Genomic DNA, 22037 nt, shown 5'->3' with positions numbered 1-22037 from the left:
CCAGGTCTGGAGGCTGGGGATGTGAGATGCATGTCAGCAGGGCCGGGCTCCTTCCACAGGCTCTTGGGAGGCTTTGCTCCAGGCCTGTCTTCTCGTCTCTGCTGGTTCCCTGGCTGGTGGCTGCACAACTCCAATCCTCACAGGGCGTCCTCCCTCTGTATGTATCTCTGTGTCCAAATTTCTGCTTTCTCTAAGGACACCAGCCCTATGGGATTAGCGCCCACAACAGTAGGGGCTCACGCTAACTTCACCAGTTGCATCTGAAATGGACCTGTCTATACTATACATGCAGTCATTCCCAGGCACTGGGGTGGGACTTCAGCGCAGGAACTTTGAGGACAGAATTCAACTCGTAACACAGACACGCAATGCATGTATGTTGAATGAAGACGTGAAACAGCACAAGGGTTTGCCTGGGCACCAAGGGCTCAGGGCAGGGGCAGCACGTGGCTGATTACACCTACCCCGCGAGCCACCATTCTGTTAACTGAGTTTGTTATTTTAGCTTGATTCTTTTATAAACACAAGACAGTGATTCCTTGAGTGACATGAATTGTTGACAGGACATACATTGCATGTGGTTTAATGGCGGTTAAAGTAGAAACGTATACGATATTTTAGGAAGCGTATCCAGTCATACCTATCAAGTGGCATTTGATGTGACCTGTTGGGTCCTGGGCTAAACCCTGAAGCTGAAGTTCAGGAAGCTGCCCCAGGTCCTACCTGTGCCCCTCTGCCTTAAATGCCCCGACTTTCCTCTCATTTGGCCTCTAGCATCACTCTGGGTATCTGTTACCATTTGACCTCTTTTGTCTTCTTATTCATTCTATTGTCATCTGTCCCTGACCTGCCACTTACTGGTATTACAGGAGATAACCTCATTGCAGAATTCTTAGACACCTTGCATGTAATTCCTCAAAAGTTCTAACGTCACACAGAGATAAATGATCTGTTATGTTTAAAGAACGTTCCAACACCTGCACGTCTATTGTGTTGGCTGCTTTTGTTCCTAATTGCTACTGTATGGATCTGCGTAATGCTGGACCTTCTGAAGTTGCAGAGAAGTAAGCACCATGGGGGGAAGAACCATGCCTGATGATTTTGTTTTCCAACTGTATTCCCAGTTTCTGAACAGCACCTGGGATATATTTGTTTTTCTGAGACGTCCTGCTTGCTGGGAACCCAAGTGCTAATTGCTTCAGTCTTCCGTAGAATGCTTGAAACTAATACAGCCACGGTGGGAGGCACTTTATGTATTTGTGGTGTACTTCAGGCTGTGGGCTGAGAACTGATGGGAAGATGTTCCACCATTATTTAAAATGCTTTTTCCTATATATTGCTTTCTGTGTCTGTAAGTAAATATCCTCACTTTCAAGAGAACCGTGTTTCTACTAAGAGCCAGCTTTCCATTCAGATAGACTTACTTTTTTTAAATTGAAGTATCATTGATATGCAATCTATTTTGTAAAAATTTTGGTATCATTAATGTACAGTCACATGAGCAACATTGTGGTCACTAGATTCCCCTCATCATCAAGTCCCCACCACATACCCCATGACAGTCACTGTCCATCCGTGTAGTAAGATGCTACAGAGTCACACTACTTGTATTCTCTGTGCTATACTGCCTTCCTGTGCCCCACCCCCACATTATGTGTGCTAATCTGATATACAATCTTGTATTCAAGTGTACAACACAGTGGTTCCCCATATTATTAAATCCTCACCCCTCTAGTGCAGTCACTATCAACATACAAAGATGTTACAGAGTCATTGATTATATTCTCCATGCTGTACTACCATCCCCGAGACCAACTTATATTGTGATTGCAAGTTATTGTGCCCCTTTACCTCCCTCCCCCACCGCCACCCCAACCCCTCGCTCTTACCACTAGTCACTTCTCAGTGTCTATGAGTCTCCTGCTGTTTTGTTCCTTTTCTTTTGCTTTGTACTTATATTCCACAAATAATTGAAATCATGTGGTGTTTGTCTTTCTCCGCCTGGCTTATTTCACTGAGCATAATACCCTCTAGATCCATTCATGTTATTGCAAATGGCAGGATTTATTTTCTTTTTATGGCTAAATAATATTCCATTGTGTACATGTACCACATCTCCTTTATCCATTCATCTACTGATGAATACTTAAGTTGCTTCCATATCTTGACTACTGCAAATAGTGCTGTGTAAACATAGGGGTGCATATGTCTTTTTGAATCAGGGATTTTGTTTTCTTTGCTTAGATTCCTAGGGGTGGAATTACTGGGTCTGATGGTATTTCTATTTTTAGTTTTTTGAGGAACCTCCATATAGCTTTCCACAGCGGTTGCACCAATTTGCATTCCCACCAACAGGATAGGAGGGTTCCCATTTCTCTACATCCTCACCAACATTTGTTATTTCTTGCGGATAGGACTTTATTTAAAACAGCTCAAATATGTGCTCCTCCCACGTGAAAATGATACTAAAACATTAGTGACTTTCCCAAAGTCCCTGGGCCAGGGAGTGGCAGAAACAGGACTCAACCCAGGCTTTCTGACTTTAAGCCCAGTGTTCTTCCCAGGAAAATATACAAATGACTGTTTTTCTTAAGAGACCAAACAGGGCAAGAAGAAACACACAGCTTTTACACTTCACTTACACTAAAACTGGGACAGTGGGGTAACCTGTTCCAATCACCCTGTTCTCTGGGTGGGGAAACTGTGGCCCAAATAGCCCCCAAAGGCTCACAACACAGTAAGGGGGAAGAAGTGCCTAGAATAAAACATCTACTAGAAACATAATGCCAGCCATATTTGTAATTTAAAATTTTCTCTCAGTGCCATACAGTAGAAGTAGTGAGAAGCAGGTGAAGTTAACTTTTAATAATATATGTAACCGATCCAGTACATCAAAAATATTAGCATTTCAACATGTGATTAATAAATACATTATTCATGGATACTTTGCATTCTTTCTGTCATATCAGATCTTCACGATCCTGCATATATTTTACACTTACAACACGCCTCCATTCAGGCTAGCCATGGTTTAAGTGCTCCATGGCTGCCTGTGGCCAGTGGCTACCTTTCTCGATGGCACAGGACCTGGTCAGCCCTTAAGCACCCCCTGCACACTGCCTCCCAGACTTACATGCCATTGGAATTTGTAAAATAATCATCTTAAAGAGCTGGAGCTCTTTTTGAATTACTGTAGGTGGAAGAAGGCCAGCGTACCAACCAGCTGGGAGGTGTATTTCGTTGGTGGAACATGTTTTAAATTATACCTCCTGTCCAAGTAATGCAAATCAGTCGTGAAAACTAGATCATAAATTTCATGGGAGGACATGATATTTAAAATATTGTGTTCTGAAGATAAAGGTGACTAATACACTTTTGACATCATGCTTCCAGGATTTTTGACTTTCATTCTTCAAGTTAATTTCAATTATGGTAACATTCCACTGAAGCTCCCCTCTCGCTGGCACATCCCCCCCCCACCGACCCCCAGCCTTTCCCGCCCAGGGAGCAGTGTGTGGGTCCTTATAATGTGGTCGTAGAGGGGTGGCCTGCCCCCCCCCCCCCGCTTAAATCCCTTCTAGTGACGCCAGGTCGGTCTTTTCTAAAATATCCTGAATACCACACCAGTTCTGTGGGATGTGGTTAATGACTCCCCAGGGAAAAAGAGTTTGGCCAGTACTGGGTAATTGCGTCAGTTATGCTGGGGTTTGGCTGCATGGGGTTAAGTTGGTTCACAGTTTAACCAGGCAGGAATCATCCTCTTGCGTCACAGAAGCTCCAGAGCCAGGCCAGGGCTGCTGCGGCGCCTCCACGTTCCCACCCGCACCCAGGCCCTCCCCTTCCCCTCTTGTGCCTGCGGCTGGTACCCCTAATGCGCATGCTGGTTGCCTTGAATTTGCACCATGGCTCCCCCAAGTACTATATTCTAGGCTCAGAGAAGAAAGGAGGGAGGGAAGGAAGGGCATTTGGAGGAAGGGAGGGAGGTTGGAATGGAAGGATGGAGGCGAGGAAGGGAGGAGAGGTGCCTCCATGTGGAAAACCAGCTTCCCCCGGATACTCCAGGAGTCTCCTGCTTAGGTCTCATCAGCCAGAAGGATGTGCCATGGCTGCACGTGCGTCAATGGGGGGAGGAAGAGGAATGTTCTAGCAGGGCCCTTTATGGCCGTGAACCAAGTCAACCCTTCTCGTCCTGAGCATGCAGGTGGAAATGGAACCTCGGATGCTCAGTATCGCCATATGGGGTCCAAAGTTTTCTCAGATCCTGTAATTTAAGTTTTGTTTGGTGCATGTCAAATGGCAGTGGGGGTGGGGGGTGGGGGGACAGTAATATCTTTTTTTACCCACAAAATCTGCATTTTTCATGAAGTTGAAGAACTATTGTTCTGGAAATAAGCTCTGGGCAAAGTTGAATTACTATGTAATTCTGGGTAAGCCATGTCGTACAATATGGGTTTGTGGAAGACCCTGGCGTCTGCCGAGTCCTGCTGTCTCTCTTGCCCTCTTTCTCCCTGGCCAGTTTGTGCTTGCCCAGCCTTGCAGGTGGTAAAGTTGGTCTCAGAACCTGTGTTTGGGCAATCAGACATACACAGAAATGCTCTGGGAGCTCCCAAGGTAAGTCGTTGCTTTCTTGATGAAAGCTATCGACACTGTAGATGCTGACCCCTCTCCTCTACTTCTGCCTTGAACACAGATGCCGTGCCTGGAGTGACGGTGACCATCTGGCAAAACTGACTGCAAGTCCCAGAGAATTCCAGAAACACGTGTCATTCTGTTTGTGTGAGCGACTGCCAGCCCCAGAGGCATGTTACACCAGAAATAAGTCTCTATTAGCTTCAGACGTAGGCCTCCACATGGACATGAAGATGTTAAGAGCTTGCCTCACAACCTCTGCCTCATCTCCTGGCATCTGGAGCGCGGGCACCTGGAGCTTCGCCACATGGACCTCAGGCATCTATAGGGTATGTGAGACAGCCGGACGTCAGGCATCTGGATCCTGGGCATCTAGACCTCGGATATCTGGACCTCGGGCACCCGAGCCTCGGGCATTTGGACCTCAGGCACCTGTACAGCACTTCAGGCGTGCACACCTCAGTAATCAGGACCTCCGGCCCTGGATCCGGGTATGCGTGCGGGACCTCAGGCATCTGAACGGCACAGTAGGCTCCCGGCGCGCCCGGTGCGCTTGCGGCCCCTCCAGCCAGCGTGCGGCCCCGCAGGCTCCCGCGTGCCCATCCTTCCAGAGCTTTCGGCTCAGGCACACGGTGGCAGCGCGGGAGGGTCGGACCCCGGAGGCTGCGGAGAGGCCGCAGCCACCCGGGGCCGCGGGCGGAGGGCGCCCGGAGGAGGCGCGCAGGCCGGCGCAGGAGGTGCGGGGCGCGGGACGGGGACCCCCGAGGGGCGCCGCACTGCTCACAGCGGCCCTCCCGCCTCGCGGACGGCGGGCGCCGGCAGGACTGGCCGCCAGGGGGCGTCTGCGTGACGGCGCCGGGGCTGCCGCGCACGTTCGGCGCCGCTCCGCGTCGTGGTTCCAGTTCCGGCCTGCGGAGGCCTGCGCGCCCCAAGCCCGTCCTGTCTGAGGGGTGCACGCTCCCTCCCCGGCCACTGCCGGAATCCTGCCCCGAGCCGAGTGGCTCCCCGGGACCGACAGCCCCGCCGTGTGCTCGACTCCAGGCCCCTGTGTTGCTGGGAACCTGGCTGCTCCCGCCACTCCCGGGACTGGGTCGCCCTCCCTCTTGCGCGGCCTCCTCACGTCCGCAGGGCCCGGTGTTTGCCGTGCCCCTTAGGGCGCTGCTGTCGGGGCCGGTGGCCATCCTCCTGTCCGGTGAACCAGTCTCCAGGCCCTAGACTCCGTCCCGACCCATCTTCCGCTGAAGTTCCAGCATGTCCGTGGGTTTGGACAATTGTCTCGTTTTCTGGGAAGTGACGGGGCCGCCAGCCTCCAAGATGCTGTCCTTCCTGACTCACTGCCTTGCCCAGTTCCCTCCAGCTTGATGAGGCTGGTGGGACCATAGTATAACTAGTAGGGTATTATGGAAATGGTGACGGGTGACTTTGGACCATAGGGCATGAAAGGCATTGCCACTTGCCCCTCGGTTCCTCTTCAGTTCCTGCTCTGGGGAAAGTGGTTGTGACGTCATGGAAACAGTTAAGCAGCCGCGTGCAGGGGTCTTTGTACTGAACAACTGCGCGCACCGGATTGCCAGCCTTGTCCACACCCAGTGTGGCATTCGGTCCTCCCGCCCCAGTCAGCCTTCCCATGACGACACCTCTCACTGAACTGACCTCTCGACTGCAACCTCATGGGAGACCTTGAACCAAAACCACCCGGGTAAGCTCTTCCCACATTGCTGACACGTACAGACTCTGGCAAGTACCGGTCATAGCTATTTTACACTATTAAAGTTTTCATGCAATTTGTTCCACAGCAGTAGATAACTAATACGTAATACCAGGGTCCAGCCATGGCCACTGGAAATCCCTATAAAGTTCCCTGCCCTCGTGCTGGGCTGTGGCAATGTTTGTGCTACCACAGTGCCCGTAATAATATTCCCCGTTTGTGGCATAAATACTTTTCAGTACTTACTAAGTCCTTATGCTTAAATACTTTTTGGTACTTACTAATTTGGAAAAATCAGAAATGGCATGGGAATTCAAAGAAGAAAGGTAAATAAGATGTAAATATGTAGTGGGTATAAGAAATGCAGTTGAATTTTAAAAAGTGAGAATGTCAGCTCTCAGGAGGATCAAGGGGCCAACGCTTGGCCGCTGAGTTTATGTGGGACTCTGCATCGGTACCGGAGGCTGCTGTATAATTGAGTATTATGTCTCCTTCATCCTGCTGTGGACTTTCACAGGCTTCTTTCCTTTACACTTGCAAAGAGAATATTAGAGCCCTGTCCAGGAGCCAAATGGAGACATACAGGTGGTAGGTGAGAAACTGAATTTTCATCTCCAAGCAATGGAGGTTGTGCAGGTAATTTATATGGGCGAGGGGTTGAGTGAGTGAGCATCAGCCTTGCTCAGTGGGGCCCCGAATGGTGCCTCCTCCCTTCTATTTTTGTCGTGATTACAAGATATGGTTATAGTGCATTGAACAATTGGATAATTAAATATGGACATGGTTTTTAAGGTACAAATAGCACATGGTGCAATGCAAATAGAAACTGAGCCCAGTGAACCTCAGGTAATATTTGACCTAATCCATTCACAGGGAGTTAGCTGGCACATCCACTTCATATGATTAAAACAAAAGTGGAGCCTTTTAATACACCAATATTACTCTTTTTATCTATGGATTAGCACAAAATATCTTTTCATTGCGATTGATTATTCTTAACATATGATGAATTGTTCCCCAGACAGACAAGACTAAATTGAAATGCAATCTTTCCTGTCATTCTGAAATGAAATAGTATAAAAACAGTGTGTCACCCAGAAGGATCTCTCTCTCTCTGTCTCTCTCACTCCCACCCCCACCCCCACACATACACGCGAGCACGTGCCCCTGGTGATTTTGAATGCAATGCTTCCATGGCTTTCCTTTTCTTTCTATTGATGACAGCTTAGCAATTTAATGTTAACCCCTATTGAACACTCTAACATTCATCATACTAACTTTTGAAGATGTGGAACAAAAAGCAGCATTAAAATTGACTGGAAACTCTTTGTAGAACGATGGTGTTAGACATCAGGACTTGATGGATGCAACTCAGTTTGAGTTAAAACCATACCAGTAAACAAAAAGAATATCTTTCCATTTTAAACTTTTCATTCTGGAAATTAGGTTTCATTTATGCGCCGATTTGTTCTGATAACTTAACACTGTCGCACAGAGATGAGGAGCAGCAGCCCTTCGGGAAGCCACTGCTTAGCTGTCTCCCAGGGGACCTCGCCTTGCCCCTCATCTCCTGTTTAGACGTCGCACATCCAGGCCACGTTTTGATAGGATTTAAAGATGTTTGCCAGGCACCCAGACAGTCAGAAGACTGTAGATAGGTTCGTGGTGTCACTTTACAGAAAACACAGTGGTGTTTTTTTGGGAACACATTTACATAAGAGTAAAGACATCAAGAGAGGAGAAAGGCAATTTGCTTGTGAGGGTTTTGGTCCTTTTGCATATCCAGAAAGCATTGAATGAACTCTTTGTCCGTGTCAGTGGGGCTGACTCTTGTCTGCAGACTGGGAGTAGGGCGGGAGGCTGAACCCTACTGGTCCTTACCCCTCTCTCCCACCCCTGGGCCCTACCTGGGCATCTGCTACCTCCGGAAGGACCTAGTTCCTGGTGTAAAGGGCAGACAGGTGGAGGGGGTGCCAGGCCCCTGCTTATTGCTCTCTGGGCTGTCTCATTTTGTTTTACCGTTCAAGCTTTGGTTCACAGGGAACAGTAGTGTCCTCCCTTTTGTCCAGTAGTAAGTCTCTGAATAGATGAGGACTGGGGTTACATGTTGAATCATGGTCAGCCTGTTAGCGGAAGGTTGGCACGGGAGATGCAGGGGCCACCACCTTCCTTTGACTTGGTCGCCTGCTAAGGGAAGCTTCCTTGTACTTCACAGGGGCTTGGGATGGCCAGGCTGCCCCTGGGACGGGAGACTGTGTGATGCCCGCTGTCCCCTGAGGCTCGTTGCAGGACTCCAGTCGGCGACTGGAGAGTAGTGGAGGCCCAAATTCAAAGCCTTAGCCTGCAGGGTGTTGTTGCCCCCGCTCACGGTTTCAAACCTTGAAAGAAGCCCGTAACATCTACAGCTCATTCAGTTTCTTAGTTGGTGAGAATTGGAGCTCACCACACTAATGCATGTGGGTGGATATGCACGTGCATTGTGTATATGGCTGTGTGTGTGTGTCTGCATGTGTACGGCTAAAAGATTAACTGAGGCATTTAACAATTTTAAGAGTTTATTGGAGCAAAAAGGGATTCCAATCAGGCAGTACTCAACCGCAAGTAGTTAGGAGCCCCACCCGGGTGGAGCTGGGGAGACTGTAGAGAGGCGGGAGCCAAGCAGGGAAGTTACTGATGGCCTGTCTCCTGCCGAGTTGGCTGTGAGTGGTTACCCTTAGGTTTTGCTTGAGTAACCTTGAGGCACTGATGGGCTTAGGTTTTGGTTTGCTACTGGGGGCCACCAGGGCATTAGAGCCCCCTCTGTCTAATGGCCTCCTTGCTTCATTAATTTAACAGTGTGCATGCATGTGCGGACGTGGCCGTGTGCACATGTGTGCATGTGTGCTCACGTGTTTGTGTATGTATGCATGCATGTAGGTGTGTGTAGCACTGCGTAGAGCACGTGTGCGGTTTGCATACGTGTGTGCAAGTGCACTTTTGTTTGCGTGTTTCTCTTTATTATGGTCCCTAACCCGTGGTAACCTCTCCTGTACTTGTGTTTTTGTTTGTTTTCCCACTATGCTGTTCACTCTAATGCTTGTGTGCAATCAGAAATGATTTTGAGGCCCCACACGCTAGACTGCAGCTTCACAGAATTAATGGGTCAGGAGGAGCATACTGATTTTGGAAGAGAGAGGTTCTTTAAACCCACCTCCTTAGCAATCAGGAGAAGGAGCGGCAGGCCTGGGAGCAGTCACGTTCGCTGCTCTAGATGGCGAGGGTGTCTGTTGCCTGGAGACCAGGCTGCAGTGCTCAGGTAACCAAAGATGCCCGGCGCTCCTGTGAAGGGAAGCAGCTTCCAGGGCACGGTGGCTGCTGAGCCTTCTGTTGCCAGGCCGTGCTTGGGTTTCAGACTGCTGTTCAGACAGCGGGGAGAGCATTGCACGGGTGCGTCAGACAAAACAGCCCAGCCGCAGGCCGCCTCCGCCTGTGTCCAGCTAAATGAAGACCAGCTGAAGCTCGGACACATTTCTCTTCCCTTTGCTTAGGCTTCTTTCTTTCCATTTCCTTTTTCTTTACCTTACCCCCTCCCTTTCCCTTCTCCCCACTCCATGTCTCCCTCTGTCTGGGTCTCCCTCCCTTTAAAAAATATCAAATGGCTATACAATCCCTTTTCTTCCCAGACAATCCTCGCTGCATCAGATGAAATCTGGCATAGCATTTACCTGGATACATAACCACATGTTTCCTGTGGCCGTAACATTTACTCCTTAAGCTATTCTTTTACTTCTTTCCATATTTTCCCTCCACCCCCAATTTCTTAATAGTGTTCTTAATCATACAAGCACAATACACTTTTCTATTTCTGTTTTGCATCCTCTGGGCCAGGGAGGTGCTAACCTACGGATCTGGCGGAAATAGAGTCACGGAAACCAGCAGTGGCTGCGTTCAAGTGATTTAAGGATTACAGTTCGCTGACGCAGATTTATAGAGTCAGTCGTGTTATGTGACTCATATGATAGGCTGGTAACAATAAGAAATGAGAGCCACCGCATTTCCTGGGTGCTCTGCCCCCCGGCCAGTCCGGGTGCTCATCGCCGCACTTCATTCTCAGCCCCCCGTGATGACCCTATGCAGGTCCCCTCCATTCACTGAGCCTCCAGAACTCAGGAGGCTTCCTCTAGACCACACGGTAACCGTGGAGCTGGGATTCTAACCTGGGCGGTCTGCATCCCATCCGAGTCTAAAGTGTCCAGCAGTCACACAGGTATTAAAGGATGTGTGCTTCAACAGCACCCCAGTGCGTGGGGTCAAGAGGCAGCGTCTGAGGGTGCACTTGCAGCCCGGATCTCCAATCTACACACAGCTTATTTAGTGAAACTCCAGGCGCTTCTGCAAAGATGGGAAAGTGGGGAGCTGCTGGAAATGCACATTCCAGGGCCCCAGCCTGGACCTGCGGAATCGGGTGGGGCCAGCCTCTGGTGGATGAGCCCTCCAGGGCTCTCCGGTTCCTGTGGGGCTGAAGTGGAACCCCACGGCTCTAGGGCTGACTCTATACCCTGGGCAGAGACTGAGGCTCTTTCTTTCCTCCCATAATAGGCTCCCAGCCCGGGGCCAGGGGGGTTGAGCAGGCTGGAGAAAGTAGGTTCCCCACCCATTGGGCCGCCCAGGCTTGGGCTGTCTGCCGTCAGGGTAACGTCTTGCCTTTGCATTGGACTCATCCATGATCAGCACTTTCCTTCTGAAAGAGTCCGAGCTTACAAAGGTCTTCAGGGAGGACACTGATTTTTCGTTCCTACTACAAGTTCAGACTTATCCTGTCCGCAGCAAATGGCACCTGCTGACTTGGCAATCTCCTCACCTCTGGAGGCCGACCTGGGGGCTTTAGATGCGCACGGAGGAGGCCAGGAGAAAGGACTCCTGGGTTCCTTCTCTCACGGCAGGGCCTCTCACAGGCTTTACTTCCAGGGATGGCCTCCAGCGCGGTAGTGCCACCGCCTTCTCTTCCTCCTCGTGTTAACTTCCGAGGGGGGCAAGGCTGCTAGCATTCTGTGGCCTCTTTTAGGCTATTCCAGTCTAGTAGATTTTGTGATTAGAAAGTCATTTCATTCCCTAAAGCATTTTGAACCCACCAGCCATACTGGGAGAACATTGTTTCAGTTGTTGCTGCCTCCCAGCTGAGATTTAAGAAAACAAAAGAAACAATTCCGTGTGGTAATATTAGCAAATCTGTCTTCTTCTCTCAGCCCTGTCTCCACGCCTTTTGAATTGCATTCTCTCTTCTCCATACTGTGGACTTACTTACAGGATTTTGCTGTACAAAGTGGGGGAAATTATTTCACAGTTGCTTTGATCAGAGATCTGTTGAGGTGGTTAAATCGTTCAGCATATTCAAAGTAGGTTAGCTTTGTGAAGAGAAGAGAAAACAAGATCAAATTGTTACCATAAATCAAGAGGCCTGAGTGCTGTTGGGAGTATTTTCAGGTAGATTTAAAAGGTTGTTTAAACTTAAGAAGGTCAGTGATGCTGGGGATCCAAACCATGCCCATTTTTCATTATTTCCACAATATTTTGCAGTCATATCTCTTAGGCATCATCTGACACCTAGATTCTGTAAAACCAAAATGAGGTCGCCATGACAACCAGCTGTACGATTAATTCATTGTTATGAGTTAGCTTGGCTTAGGATCTTGGCTAAATTTGAAATGTTGGGTCTTTGTTTTAGCTGAAGACCATTTGGTAGTTTGCATTTGTTCCAGTTTCTGAATCTGGGCAGTGAATGTTGCCATCTTTCTCTTCCCTCCCATGAAAATGAGTAATTGCTTCATAATAGAATTTGAAACTTTACGTAACAGGAGGCTCACCACTTTTTCGGGAGGTGGAGTGGACCAGGGGTATGTCCACTATGCAATAATAAAAATATTTTGCTTTTGAAAATACCTTGAAGATTTGAGGATTTTTATCTAGTGATTATATTAACTTATGGCCCACTGATATGTATGGCATTATGGAAATTTGCAAAACTGAAAGATGAACCTGACTTCTGTTATTTTCAAATATTCAGATGTTCCATGGTTAGGGAAGGGTGTTCCATGGTTAGGGGACAATGACTGTCTGACCTCTGTTATTCTGCCGTGATGCTCACTGACAGGTAAAAGCAGGAAGAAATGGCTTGAGGGCAGAAGGGGACAGAGAGAAAGAGAGGGGAGTGACAGGATTGATGATAGAGGGGTCTCCTCCTCGCAGAGTGAGGTTTATGGCTGGTGTAAGTGCTGTGTGCAGGGTTTACTCAAGACAGCTTTATTTGGGCGACGAGGTGCTGTCTTTTTGTGAAGCTGTCTGCATTCAAAACTAGCCAGTTGTTTTTTATTTTATTTTATATTTTTATTTTGGTATCATTAATCTACAATTACATGAAGAACATTATGTTTACTAGGCTCCCCCCTTCACCAAGTCCCCCCCACATACTCCTTCACACTCACTGTCCATCTGCATAGTAAGATGCTGTAAAATCACTACTTGTCTTCTCTGTGTTGCACAGCCCTCCTGTACACCCCATGCACTATACATGCTAATCGTAATGCCCCCTTTCTTTTCCCCCACCCTTATCCCTCCCTTCCCACCCGTCCTCCCCAGTCCCTTTCCCTTTGGTAACTGTTAGTCCATTCTTGGGTTCTGTGATTCTGCTGCTGTTTTGTTCCTTCAGTTTTCCTTTGTTCTTTTACTCCACATATGAGTGAAATCATTTGGTACTTGTCTTTCTCCGCCTGGCTTATTTCACTGAGCATAATACCCTCAGCTCCATCCATGTTGTTGCAAATGGTAGGATCTGTTTTTTTCTTTTGGCTGAGTAATATTCCATTGTGTATGTGTACCACATCTTCTTTATCCATTCATCTACTGATGGACATTTAGGTTGCTTCCAATTCTTGGCTATTGTAAATAGTGCTGCGATAAACATAGGGGTGCATCTGTCTTTCTCAAACTTGATTGCTGTGTTCTTAGGGTAAATTCCTAGGAGTGGAATTCCTGGGTCAAATGGTAGGTCTGTTTTGAGCATTTTGATGAACCTCCATACTGCTTTCCACAATGGTGGAACTAATTTACATTCCCACCAGCAGTGTAGGAGGGTTCCCCTTTCTCCACAGCCTCACCAACATTTGTTGTTGTTTGTCTTTCAATGATGGCCATCCTTACTGGTGTGAGGTGATATCTCACTGCGGTTTTAATTTGCATTTCTCTGATGATTAGCGATGTGGAGCATCTTTTCACCTATCTGTTGGCCACCTGGATTTCTTCTTTAGAGAACTGTCTATTCAGCTCCTCTGCCCATTTTTTAATTGGATTATTTGCTTTTTGTTTGTTGAGGCGTGTGAGCTCTTTATATATTTTGGATGTCAATCCTTTATCAGATCTGTCATTTATGAATATGTTCTCCCATACTGTAGGATACTTTTTTGTTCTATTGATGGTGTCCTTTGCTGTACAGAAGCTTTTTAGCTTGGTATAGTCCCACTTGTTCATTTTTGCCTTTGTTTCCCTTGCCCAGGGAGATATATTCATGAAGAAGTCACTCCTGTTTATGTCCATGAGATTTTTGCCTATGTTTTTTTCTAAGAGTTTTATGGTTTTGTGACTTATATTCAGGTCTTTGATCCATTTGGAGTTTACTTTTGTGCATGGGGTTAGACAGTGATCCAGTTTCATTCTCTTACATGTAGCTGTCCAGTTTTGCCAGCACCATCTGTTGAAGAGACTGTCATTTCCCCATTGTATGTCCATGGCTCCTTTATCGTATATTAATTGGCCGTATATGTTTGGGTTAATGTCTGAACTCTCTATCTGTTCCACTGGTTTGTGGCTCTGGTCTTGTGCCATTACCAAATTGTCTTGATTACTATGGCCTTATAGTAGAGCTTGAAGTTGGGGAGCGAGATCCCCCCTACTTTATTCTTCCTTCTCAGGATTGCTTTGGCTATTCGGGGTCTTTGGTGTTTCCATATGAAGTTTTGAACTATTTGTTCCAGTTCACTGAGGAATGCTGTTGGTAATTTGATAGGGATTGCATCGAATCTGTATATTGCTTTGGGCAGGATGGCCATTTTGATGATATTAATTCTTCCTAGCCAAGAGCATGGGATGAGTTTGCATTTGTTAGTGTCCTCTTTAATTTCTCTTAAGAGTGTCTTATAATTTTCAGGGTATAGGTCTTTCACTTCCTTGGTTAGGTTTATTCCTAGGTATTTTATTCTTTTTGATGCTATTGTGAATGGAATTGTTTTCCTGATTTCTCTTTCTATTAGTTCATTGTTAGTGTATAGGAAAGCTACAGATTTCTGTGTGTTAATTTTGTATCCTGGAACTTTACTGAATTCCGATATTAGTTCTAGTAGTTTTGCAGTGGAGTCTTTAGGGTTTTTTATGTACAATATCATGATCATGTCATCTGCAAATAGTGACAGTTTAACTTCTTCTTTACCAATCTGGATTCCTTGTATTTCTTTGTTTTGTCTGATTGCCATGGCGAGGACCTCCAGTACTATGTTGAATAACAGTGGGGAGAGTGGGCATCCCTGTCTTGTACCTGATCTCAGAGGAAAAGCTTTCAGCCTCTCGCTGTTCAGTATGATCTTAGCTGTGGGTTTATCATATATGGCCTTTATTATGTTGAGGTCCTTCCCCTCTATGCCCATTTTGTTGAGAGTTTTTATCATGAATGGAAGTTGAATTCTGTCAAATGCTTTTTCAGCATCTATAGAGATGATCATGTGGTTTTTGTCCTTTTTGTTGATGTGGTGGATGATGTTGATGGATTTTCAAATGTTGTACCATCCTTGCATCCCTGGGGTGAAACCCACTTGGTCATGGTATATGATCCTCTTGATGTATTTTTGAATTCGGTTTGCTAATATTTTGTTGAGTATTTTTGCATCTATGTTCATCAGGGATGTTTGTCTGTAGTTTTCTTTTTTGGTGGGATCTTTGCCTGGTTTTGGTATTAGGGTGATGTTGGCTTCATAGAATGAGTTTGGGAGTATTCCCTCCTCTTCTATTTTTTGGAAAAAATAGGAGAATTTTGGAAAAAAAAGGAGAATGGGTATTATGTCTTCTCTGTATGTCTGATAAAACTCTGTGGTAAATCCATCTGGCCCGGGGGTTTTGTTCTTGGGTAGTTTTTTGATTACCGATTCAGTTTCGTTGCTGGTAATTGGTCTGTTTAGATTTTCTGTTTCTTTCTTAGTCAGTCTTGGAAGGTTGTATTTTTCTAGGAAGTTGTCCATTTCTCCTAGGTTTTCCAGCTTGTTAGCATATAGGTTTTCATAGTATTCTCTAATAATTCTTTGTATTTCTGTGGGCTCCGTCGTGATTTTTCCTTTCTCATTTCTGATTCTGTTGATGTGTGTTGACTCTCTTTTTCTCTTAATAAGTCTGGCTAGAGGCTTATCTATTATGTTGATTTTCTCCAAGAACCAGCTCTTGGTTTCATTGATTTTTTTCTATTGTTTTATTCTTCTCGATTTTATTTATTTCTTCTCTCATCTTTATTATGTCCCTCCATCTGCTGACGTTAGGCCTCATTTGTTCTTCTTTTTCCAATTTCGATAATTGTGACATTAGACCATTCATTTGGGATTGTTCTTCCTTCCTTAAATATGCCTGGATTGCTGTATACTTTCCTCTTAAGACTGCTTTCGCTGCGTCCCACAGAAGTTGCGGCTTTGTGTTGTTGTTGTTTGTTTCCATATATTGCTGGATCTCCATTTTGATTTCGTCATTGATCCATTGATTATTTAGGAGCGTGTTGTTAAGCCTCCATGTGTTTGTGAGCCTTTTTGCTTTCTTTGTACAGTTTATTTCTACTTTTATTCCTTTGTGGTCTGAAAAGTTGGTTCGTAGGATTTCAATCTTTTGGAGTTTACTGAGGCTCTTTTTGTGGCCTTGTATGTGGTCTATTCTGGAGAATGTTCCATGTGCACTTGAGAAGAATGTGTATCCTGCTGCTTTTGGGTGTAGAGTTCTGTAGATGTCTATTAGGTCCATCTGTTCTAGTGTGTTGTTCAGTGCCTCTGTGTCCTTACTTATTTTCTCTCTGGTGGATCTGTCCTTTGGAGTGAGTGGTGTGTTAATGTCTCCCAAAATGAGTTCATTGCATTCTATTTCCTCCTGTAATTCTGTTAGTATTTGTTTCACATATATTGGTGCTCCTGTATTGGGTGCATATATATTTATAATGGTTATATCCTCTTGTTGGACTGAGCCCTTTTTCATTATGTAATGTCCTTCTTTATCTCTTTTTACTTTCTTTAATTGGTGCTCCTGTATTGGGTGCATATATGTTTATAATGGTTATATCCTCTTGTTGGACTGAGCCCTTTTTCATTATGTAATGTCCTTCTTTATCTCTTTTTACTTTCTTTATTTTCAAGGCTATTTTGTCTGATACTAGTATTGCAACACCTGCTTTTTCTCCCTATTGTTTGCATGAAATATCTTTCTCCATCCCTTGACTTTTAATCTGTGCATGTCTTTGGGTTTGAGGTGAGTCTCTTGTAAGCAGCATATAGATGGGCCTTGCTTTTTTATCCATTCTATTCCTCTGTGTCTTTTGATTGGTGCATTCAGTCCATTTACATTTAGGGTGATTATTGAAAGATATGTACTTATTGCCATCGCGGGCTTTAGATTTGTGGTTACCAAAGGTTCAAGGTTAGCTTGTTTACTACCTTACTGTCTGACTTAACTTGCTTATTGAGCTATTATAAACACAGTCTGATGATTAGTTCTCTCCCTTATTATTCATTCTCCTCCATGTTGGGTGTTTTGTTCTGTGCTCTTTTTAGGAGTGCTCCCAATTAGAGCAGTCCCTGTAGGATGCCCTGTAGAGATGGTTTGTGGGAGGCAAATTCCCTCAACTTTTGCTTGTCTGGGAATTGTTTAATCCCTCCTTCATATTTCAATGATAATCATGCTGGATACAGTATCCTTGTTTCAAGGCCCTTCTGTTTCATTGCATTAAATATATCATGCCATTCTCTTCTGGCCTGTAAGGTTTCTGTTGAGAAGTCTGATGATAGCCTGATGGGTTTTCCTTTGTAGGTGACCTTTTTTCTCTCTCTGGCTGCCTTTAATACTCTGTCCTTGTCCTTGATCTTTGCCATTTTAAGTATTATGTGTCTTGGTGTTGCCGTCCTTGGGTCCCTTCTGTTGGGAATTCTGTGTGCTTCCATAGTCTGAGCAGTTCTCTTAATATTGTTTCATTCCTGGAGATCCTTTTATCTCTCTCTCTCTGTGTCAGCTTCTATGCATTCCTGTTCTCTGGTTTCTGTTCCATCAATGGCCTCTTGCACCTTATCCATTCTGCTTATAAATCCTTCCAGAGATTCTTTCATTTCTGTAATCTCACTCCGGATGTCATCCCTTAGCTCTTGTATATTTCTCTGCAGCTCTGTCAGCATGTTTATGATTTTTATTTTGAATTCTTTTTCATGGAGACAGACTGGTTAGGTCTGTCTCTGCAGATCCTCTCTATGGGATTGTCCGAACTATTTTGGAGTGGACTAAATTTTTTCGCCTTTTCATGGTGATAGCGGTGGCTGTAGGCAAGTTGCGGGTGTGTCAGCTGGGAGAAGAAAGTCCTTTCCTGCTTGCTGGATGCCTTGCCCTTCTCCGCTGCCTGTGACGGTTACCTGCACTCGTGGAGCAGCCACTGGGTTAATCCCCTAAGCTACTGTGGGCGGGATGCCCGTCAGAGCAGTGCGGAGCCCTGCGGGGAGTGCCAGGCACGCCAGGTGCCCTCCTCCGTGCTAGCGGTGACCCTGCCGGGCAGCTCTGTGCCAGCAGTGGCCTTTCGATCTGGCCTGGGCAGCTGTGCCTTGGGCTGGGATTCCGCTCGGCTGCTGGGAGCATGCCTGCTCCCTCTGGCTCCGCTGCAGGTGCACACGGGCCTCAACCCGGCTCCTCTGGCTCCACTGCCGCCGGTGCGCGCGAGCTGCGCCTCAGCTTTTCAGTTGTGCCACTGCAGGCTCGCACAAGCCTGTCCTGGTCCCATCTGGTGCCGTTGGTGCACAGATCTGCCCCGGGTCCCTTCCGGCGCCTCTGCCCCTGGCGTGCGCTGCCACTCTCCTCTCCTGCTACTGGGCCAGTGTGTCGGGGTCCGTGCCAGTTGGAAGAACGACTGGCAGGCTGCTTAGTGCCATGAGGGGCCTCAGAGCTGCACTGCCTCCCCAGGGTTTAGGGCGCCCAAGTTTCCCCAAGATTCCCAGCTGCTGGCTATGTGTGCTGCAACAACTTCATCCAGCTATGGGGTCCGTGTTTCTTTAAGACTTGCAGAGAGCACTCGCTTTTCTTTTTTCTCAGGGGTGCGTGTTGTGGGGATCTGTCCACAGGTCTTGCTTTTCGGTTTCTCTAATATCCAGCACCCCATGCTCCTTGTGTCTGCATTCCAGGTGCGGATTTCTAGAGCTGGTTGTTTAGCAGTCCTGGGCTTTCACTCCCTCCCCGTTCCGACTCCTTTCTTCCTGCTGGGTTTTGGGGTGGGGGAGCATTCGGGTCCCCCCTGGCCTCGGCTTTTATCTTACCCCCTTCGTGTGATGCTGAGTTCTCGCAGATGTAGATGTATCCTGGCTATTGTACTGCATCCACTGGTGTCTCTTTTAGGAATAGTTGTATTTATTGTATTTTCATAAATATATATATGTTTTGGGGAGGAGATTTCCTCTGAACTACTCACGCCGCCATCTTCCCATGAACCCCCTAGCCAGTTGTTTTTAAAAACTCTTTCAACCTGTTCCAGGGCCGCACACATCAGAATAAAACATTTAGGAAAACAGAGCTTTTCAGAAAAGTTAATGTGTTAGCTTTGGCAAACTTGGGTGCACTTAATAGAAACAGTCTGAGTATAACAGTACAAAATAAATGAGAAACACTTAGTGATATATATACAGCCTTATTTGCTTCTTTACAGATTTGCAAATTGTCCCCACAATCTTTTCCAATAAGGCCAAAGATTAATGTAGATGATATTCAGGCATGGATAAAGTGGAAGGCTTAATATGATTTGACAAGGTCCAATACATTAGTAATAGTTGCAGATGCATAAAAGATTGTTTTGGATTTTTGTGTTTCTTGCACTGAGTGTGTGTGTGTGTGTGTGTGTGTGTGTGTGTGTATTTGTGAAGATTCATTTTTATGGGTATCACACTCTGGACCTGGGTTTTAATAATGAAGTTTCTGTTTAGGTGGAAACTGCCATTCAGGCATCTGCAGCTATTTTCAGGAACATGTGGTACTTGTATAGATCCCAAGGCAGTGGGAATCATATTTATTTTTATTGTAAATGCCAGTATTTACGACTATTATGAAGGCAGTGGTAAAAAAGTACATTGTAACAAAGTTTGAAACAATCACTTAAAATATCTTAACAATTTAAAAATCATTGTAAATTCAAGTGTTTTTCTTCTAAATTTTTACTTGATATGATAGTGAAGGCTGTATGTTTACAAACAGGCATTCATGAGTACAGTATATCTTACACACAAAGTATTCAGAGTCTTCCACGATTCTTCTGTAAACATAACTATTGTCTATCTACTGCTATCAATTGTGGGGTTGGAAGGCACTTTGAAACAGATGACTGATTTAAAAAAAAAAGAAAATGCATCTTTCATTCAGACAGACCGCTGACTGTGAATGCTGGTTGTTAAGAATCCAAAGGATTTGCTGATCCTTATGCCCCATAATTTTTGCAGGCAGTCTGTGCTCTACATTGTCCTACGGCCATATTAATCTTTCATTCTTAGTTCAGCTGTGGTTTTTTCCAGTTGTTCAATGTTCCATTGCCATTGTGTTCTGTTTGACTGAAGTTTGTTCACCTGACAGTGCAGATGCTTAAGAATTGCACCATATCTCTTATGTTGTACCTCTATTTCTTTTCTTAATTTTTCATGCATATTATTTTCTTCCTCAAGAAAACAAGTTTTTTCAATGATGGATTCTTTTACAGTTATAATTTGAGCCTTTAGCTTTGTAATGTCTTCCTGTACTTGTTTCATCTGGTTTCCTTCTGGATTTTGGGAATCTTGTATAAGTTCCTCTTTCATTGTCATTAGTTTTTTAACAAGATCTCGTTTTTCATGGGGTTCAGTCATGACTGACCATTTGCTTTGTATCTCCCCCAAACTATCTTTATGTACTTTCATTTTTGCATAATATTTATTCATTATATCTTAGCATGTGTTCCTCAAAGTCTTTTTGGGCTGCTTCTGTGTCAAATTTAAGCTTTACATCTTGTGTATGTAAAGATTTGATTTGAGTTTCCAGGTTTCCACACTGAAGCTTGGTATTTTCTATGGCAGCATCTTGTTGATAAATTTGTGTTTTTCTTCAGTTTCTGCAGAAACAGATGCTGTTTGTTTTTCAAGCTCATGAAGTTCATTCTTCTTCAGAAACTCTATGACTCTTCCTTTCTTTGTTGGCTGACATTCTTCTGTGCTTCTTTTCCCCTTTTTGGTTTACCTTTACTCCCTCCTGGCTCCGGCCACAGGGCCCTTCGGCAGCTCTGGTTCGTGTTCTTCCGGGAATCATATTTTATATACAGGAAAGACTGAGGTGATGAGATGGTGGATCAGAAGCACGCATATCCTGCATTTTGTCTCTGAAAGAACCACGTCAGCAAGTTTCTTCAATAAATGATTTGCAGGCAGCTTTTTACTGGGCACCTGTTGCAAGCCAGGGACTAAACTCTATTCTCCATCTCGGTTGCTCTGCCACCTCCCTGCGGCCTGGAAATGAGGCACACTGGGGGAAGTGTTCTGGGAAGGACAGTGCCTTATGGGGGAGGGCACCGTATTCCCTCAAGTCACATCCAAACATCATGATGTTTCAAGTAAAAAGGCAGCCAGTGTTGGAGGCAACACGGTGCACAGTTACTGGGGTCAGAGCACCCCTGCTCCTGGGATCTGTCTTTGTGAGAGGCCCAGGCAGTTACCTGTAAGTAGGCGTGATTGCTCAGTGAGGTGGCATCCACCGCCACACTCAGTATCAGGGGGCTGCCTCTCTACGGTCATGCTGCAGAAGTGCTCTGGGAGATGTGAGCTAAAGAGAGAAATATTTCACAACGGCGGGAGAGTGTGAGGGAGAGGCGATTTCCGACCGATTATGCAGAAACCAGTCGTCAAATTCTAAGAATTTAAGAACTATAGGGTAATCTTTGTGCTTCCTGCCAGCACCTGGGGAGGTTGTAGAGGGGCCGCATTTCAAATACCACCAGGGTAAATATATTGAGTTCAAAACTACTCCGCTGTGCTCTCCCTGCAAATCGTCCTGGACGCCGGGGCAGCCCAGTGAAATGCAGTCCCAAGTATGTGAAGTCCAGCGAGACGGGGCTTTTACGGAGGGGGCAAACTGACGTCCTGGAATATATTTGCCAGCAGAGTGTGGTGGCAACATTCTTTGCTAAAATGCCTCATTTTTGTTTCTGTTAAAGTGCTTTCCGTAAAGCTCCGTGTGAGAGGGGAAGTTACCTGGCTGGAGACGATGGCTCTTTGGCATCACGCTAGCTCAGAGGCCCTCCCCATGCCATCCCAGCCTCCTTGTCCTCTCCCCACGCTCTGCCTTTCATCTCTGGAAGCCCTGAAGCCCCTGTCATCTTTGATTTTGATGCGCTGGTCTTGAGTCATCGTTTGACTCCTTGGAAAAGGTAAAAAAAGGCTTAAATTCTGCG

At 45.9% G+C, this 22037-nt stretch overlaps 1 long non-coding RNA gene and 1 pseudogene across 1 annotated transcript in view; one reads left to right on the top strand and one right to left on the bottom strand.

The window, feature by feature from the left end:
- Positions 1-22037, top strand: part of LOC118971532 (uncharacterized) — a 235389-nt gene that overhangs the window by 34559 nt on the left and 178793 nt on the right. Inside the window, exons 2-3 of the long non-coding RNA XR_012127588.1 lie at positions 4691-6328; positions 21801-22013. This is a non-coding gene — a long non-coding RNA (uncharacterized lncRNA). The remainder of the gene's footprint in view (positions 1-4690; positions 6329-21800; positions 22014-22037) is intronic.
- Positions 20098-21381, bottom strand: LOC140847420 (coiled-coil domain-containing protein 122 pseudogene; annotated as a pseudogene).

Source organism: Manis javanica, chromosome X (genome assembly GCF_040802235.1).
Source record: "Manis javanica isolate MJ-LG chromosome X, MJ_LKY, whole genome shotgun sequence".
NCBI classification, from domain to species: Eukaryota; Metazoa; Chordata; class Mammalia; order Pholidota; family Manidae; genus Manis; species Manis javanica.
The sequence above is the reverse complement of the archived record's forward strand: the minus strand, read 5'-3'. Positions and strand labels throughout refer to the sequence as shown.